The sequence below is a fragment of the Triticum dicoccoides genome, chromosome 5A (genome assembly GCF_002162155.2).
Source record: "Triticum dicoccoides isolate Atlit2015 ecotype Zavitan chromosome 5A, WEW_v2.0, whole genome shotgun sequence".
NCBI lineage: Eukaryota > Viridiplantae > Streptophyta > Magnoliopsida > Poales > Poaceae > Triticum > Triticum dicoccoides.
Genome location: NC_041388.1, coordinates 643,600,072 through 643,606,016, shown reverse-complemented (window position 1 = coordinate 643,606,016; position 5,945 = coordinate 643,600,072).

The window sequence follows — 5,945 nt, the reverse complement described above, 5'->3', positions numbered from 1 at the left end:
GCATCTACATACCCCTGTAGATCGCGAGCGGAAGCGTTCAAGAGAACGGGGATGATGGAGTCGTACTCGCCGTGATCCAAATCACCGATGACCAAGTGCCGAATGGACGGCACCTCCACGTTCAACACACGTACGGAGCGGATGACATATCCTCCTTCTTGATCCAGAAAGGGGGAAGGAGAGGTTGATGAAGATCCAGCAGCACGACGGCGTGGTGGTGGATGCAGCAGTGATCGCAGCAGGGCTTCGCCGAGCTTCTGCGAGAGGGAGAGGTGTAGCAGGGGAGAGGGAGGCGCCAAGACTTGAGGTGCGGCTGCCCTCCCTCCCCCCCCCCCCTTATATAGGCCCCCTGGGGGGCACCGGCCCTGGAGATGGGATCTCCCAAGGGGGGCGGCGGCCAAGGGGGGTGGAGTGCCCCCCAAGGCAAGTGGAGGCGCCCCCCACCCTAGGGTTTCCAACCCTAGGCGTGGGGGGCCCAAGGGGGGGGGCGCACCAGCCCACTATGGGCTGGTTCCCCTCCCCACTTCGGCCCATGGGGCCCTCCGGGATGGGTGGCCCCACCCGGTGGACCCCCGGGACCCATCCGATGGTCCCGGTACAATACCGGTGACCCCGAATCTTTCCCGATGGCCGAAACTGCACTTCCTATATATAATTCTTCACCTCCGGACCATTCCGGAACTCCTCGTGACATCCAGGATCTCATCCGGGACTCCGAACAACTTTCGGATTACTGCATACTCATATCTCTACAACCCTAGCGTCACCGAACCTTAAGTGTGTAGACCCTACGGGTTCGGGAGACAAGCAGACATGACCGAGACGACTCTCCAGTCAATAACCAACAGCGGGATCTGGATACCCATGTTGGCTCCCACATGCTCCTCGATGATCTCATCGGATGAACCACGATGTCAAGGACTTAATCAATCTCGTATTCAATTCCCTTTGTCAATCGGTACGTTACTTGCCCGAGACTCGATCGTCGGTATCCCAATACCTTGTTCAGTCTCGTTACCGGCAAGTCACTTTACTCGTACCGTAATGCATGATCCTGTGATCAACCACTTGATCACATTGAGCTCATTATGATGATGCATTACCGAGTGGGCCCAGAGATACCTCTCCGTCATACGGAGTGACAAATCCCAGTCTCGATTCATGCCAACCCAACAGACACTTTCGGAGATACCTGTAATGTACCTTTATAGTCACCCAGTTACGTTGTGACGTTTGGCACACCCAAGGCACTCCTACGGTATCCGGGAGTTGCACAATCTCATGGTCTAAGGAAATGATACTTGACATTCAGAAAAGCTACAGCAAACGAACTACACGATCTTTGTGCTATGCTTAGGTTTGGGTCTTGTCCGTCACATCATTCTCCTAATGATGTGATCCCGTTATCAATGACATCCCCATGTCCATAGCCAGGAAACCATGACTATCTGTTGATCAACGAGCTAGTCAACTAGAGGCTCACTAGGGACACATTGTGGTCTATGTATTCACACATGTATTACGATTTCCGGATAATACAATTATAGCATGAATAATAGACAATTATTATGAACAAGGAAATATAATAATCATTTTATTATTGCCTCTAGGGCATATTTCCAACAGTCTCCCACTTGCACTAGAGTCAATCATCTAGATACATTGTGATGAATCGAACACCCATGGAATTCTGGTGTTGATCATGTTTTGCTCTAGGGAGAGGTTTAGTCAATGGATCCGCTACATTCAGGTCCGTATGTACTTTACAAATTTCTGTGTCTCCATTTTGAACACTTCCACGAATGGAGTTGAAGTGACGCTTGATATGCCTGGTCTTCCTATGAAACCTGGGCTCCTTGGCAAGGGCAATAGCTCCAGTGTTGTCACAGAAGAGAGTCATCGGCCCCGACGCATTGGGTATGACTCCTAGGTCGGTAATGAACTCCTTCACCCAGACTGCTTCGTGTGCTGCCTCTGAGGCTGCCATGTACTCCGCTTCACATGTAGATCCCGCCACAATGCTTTGCTTGCAACTGCACTAGCTTACTGCCCCACCATTCAAAATATACACGTATCCGGTTTGTGACTTAGAGTCATCCAGATCTGTGTCGAAGCTAGCATTGACGTAACCCTTTATGACGAGCTCTTCGTCACCTCCATAAACGAGAAACATTTCCTTGGTCCTTTTCAGGTACTTCAGGATATTCTTGACCGCTGTCCAGTGTTCCATGCCGGGATTACTTTGGTACCTTCCTACCAAACTCACGGCAAGGTTTACATCAGGTCTGGTACACAGCATAGCATACATGATAGACCCTATGGCCGAGGCATAGGGGACGACACTCATCTTTTCTCTATCTTCTGCCGTGGTCAGGCATTGAGCCATGCTCAATCTCGTACCTTGCAATACAGGCAAGAACCCCTTCTTTAACTAATCCATTTTGAACTTCTTCAATATCTTGTCAAGGTACGTACTCTGTGAAAGACCAATGAGGCATCTCGATCTATCTCTATAGATCTTGATGCCTAATATATAAGTAGCTTCTCCAAGGTCCTTCATTGAAAAACACTTGTTCAAATAGGCCTTTATGCTTTCCAAGAATTCTCTATCATTTCCCATCAACAGTATGTCATCCACATACAATATGAGAAATGCTACAGAGCTCCCACTCACTTTCTTGTAAATGCAGGCTTGTCCATAAGTCTGCATAAACCCAAACGCTTTGATCATCTCATCAAAGCGAATGTTCCAACTCCGAGATGCTTGCACCAGCCCATAAATCGAGCGTTGGAGCTTGCACACCTTGTCAGCATTCTTAGGATCGACAAAACCTTCCGGCTGCATCATATACAATTCTTCCTTAAGGAAACCATTAAGGAATGCCGTTTTGACGTCCATTTGCCATATCTCATAATCATAGAATGCGGCAATTGCTAACATGATTCGGACGGACTTCAGCTTCTCTACGGGTGAGAAAGTCTCATCGTAGTCAACCCCTTGAACTTGTCGATAACCCTTAGCGACAAGCCGAGCTTTATAGATGGTCACATTACCTTCCGTGTATGTCTTCTTCTTAAAGATCCATTTATTTTCTATGGCTCACCGATCAACGGGCAAGTCAGTCAAAGTCCATACTTCGTTTTCATACATGGATGCTATCTCGGATTTCATGGCTTCCAGCCATTTGTTGGAATCCGGGCCCGCCATCACTTCTTCATAGTTCGAAGGTTCACCGTTGTCTAACAACATGATTTCCAAGACAGGGTGTTCGTACCACTCTGGTGCGGAACGTGTCCTTGTGGACATACGAAGTTCAGTAGCAACTTGATCTGAAGTTTCATGATCATCATCATCAACTTCCTCTCTAGTCGGTGCAGGCACCTCAGGAACATTTTCTTGAGCTGCGCCACTTACCGGTTCAAGAGGTAATACTTCATCAAGTTCTACCTTCCTCCCACTTATTTCTTTCGAGAGAAACTCTTTCTCTAGAAAGGACCCATTCTTGGCAACAAAGATCTTGCCTGCGGATCTGAGGTAGAAGGTATACCCAACAGTTTCTTTAGGGTATCCTATGAAGACGCATTTTTCCGACTTGGGTTCGAGCTTTTCAGGTTGAAGTTTCTTGACATAAGCATCGCATCCCCAAACTTTTAGAAACGACAGCTTAGGTTTCTTCCCAAACCATAATTCATACGGTGTCGTCTCAACGGATTTCGACGGAGCCCTATTTAAAGTGAATGCGACAGTCTCTAAAGCATAGCCCCAAAATGATAGCGGTAAATCGGTAAGAGACATCATAGATCGCACCATATCTAATAGAGTGCGATTACGATGTTCGGACACACCATTACGCTGAGGTGTTCCAGGCGGCATGAGTTGTGAAACTATTCCACATTTTCTTAAGTGTGTGCCAAATTCGTGACTCAAGTATTCTCCCCCACGATCTGATCGCAAGAACTTGATTTTCCTGTCACGTTGATTCTCAACCTCACTCTGAAATTCCTTGAACTTTTCAAAGGTCTCAGACTTGTGTTTCATTAAGTAGACATACCCATATCTACTCAAGTCATCAGTGAGGGTGAGAACATAATGATAGCCACCGCGAGCCTCAACACTCATTGGACCGCACACATCAGTATGTATGATTTCCAATAAGTTGGTTGCTCGCTCCATTGTTCCTGAGAACGGAGTCTTGGTCATTTTACCCATGAGGCATGGTTCGCATGTGTCAAATGATTCGTAATCAACAGACTCTAAAAGTCCATCTGCATGGAGCTTCTTCATGCATTTGACACCTATGTGACCAAGGCGGCAGTGCCACAAGTATGTGGGACTATCATTATCAACCTTACATCTTTTGGTATTCACACTATAAATATGTGTAGCATTACGCTCGAGATTCATTAAGAATAAACCATTCACCATCGGAGCATGACCATAAAACATATCTCTCATATAAATAGAACAACCATTATTCTCGGATTTAAATGAGTAGCCATCTCGAATTAAACGAGATCCTGATACAATGTTCATGCTCAAAGCTGGCACTAAATAACAATTATTGAGGTTTAAAACTAATCCCGTAGGTAAATGTAGAGGTAGCATGCCGACGGCGATCACATCGACCTTGGAACCATTCCCGACGCGCATCGTCACCTCGTCCTTCGCCAGTCTCTGCTTATTCTGCAGCTCCTGCTTTGAGTTACAAATGTGAGCAACCGCACCGGTATCAAATACCCAGGAGCTACTACGAGTACTGGTAAGGTACACATCAATTACATGTATATCACATATACCTTTTGTGATGTCGGCCTTCTTGTCCGCTAAGTATTTGGGGTAGTTCCGCTTCCAGTGACCACTTCCCTTGCAATAAAAACATTCAGTCTTGGGCTTGGGTCCATTCTTTGGCTTCTTCCCGGCAGCTTGCTTACCGGGCGCGGCAACTCCCTTGCCGTCCTTCTTGAAGTTCTTCTTACCCTTGCCTTTCTTGAACTTAGTGGTTTTATTCACCATCACCACTTGATGTTCCTTTTTGACTTCTACCTCTGCTGATTTCAGCATTGCAAATACTTCAGGAATGGTCTTTTCCATCCCCTGCATATTGAAGTTCATCACAAAGCTCTTGTAGCTTGGTGGAAGCGACTGAAGGATTCTGTCAATGACCGCGTCATCCGGGAGATTAACTCCCAGCTGAGTCAAGCGGTTATGCAACCCAGACATTTTGAGTATGTGCTTTGAAAGTGCAACTATCCCTAGGTGGTTTTGGTAATTCATAACAACATATAGCTCATTGAGCTAATGCTATTCCAAGATGACTATTTCAGGAAAGCTCAATGATTGGCATGGCATGGATGTGAAAGTGGAACCGTCAAAATGCTAAGGACAAAGGATTGGCTCAAGCTCAAAAGCTCAAGACTCTTCATTTTATATTTTAGTGATCCAAGATCACATTGAGTCTTTAGGAAAAGCCAATACTATCAAAGAGGGATGAGGTGTTGCTTAATGAGCCTCTTGCTTCATGTGCTTAGTGATATGCTCCAAAACCCTCAACTACTTTCCCATATCCACATATGACCTAAACCCTAAGCCAAACTCGGTCCTACCGATTCTTTCTATCCGGCGCCACCGAGTTTCACTTGTCATAAGCCACTGCCAAACCCTAGCAATTCGGTTCTACCGATAGGGATCTCGGTCTCATCGAGATGGGATTGCAAACTCTCCATTTCCCTTTCGTAACTTTTCGGTCTCACCGAAAGAGTGGATCGGTCCCACCGAGATTGCAATGTAAATTCGGTGTTTCCTTTTTGTAACTTTTCGGTCTCACCGAAAGAGCAAATCGGTCCCACCGAGTTTGCCTGACCAACTCTTTGGTTAGCTTATTACCAAAATCGGTCTCACCGAGTTTGTGTAATCGGTCTCACCGAGATTACGTTATGCCCAAACC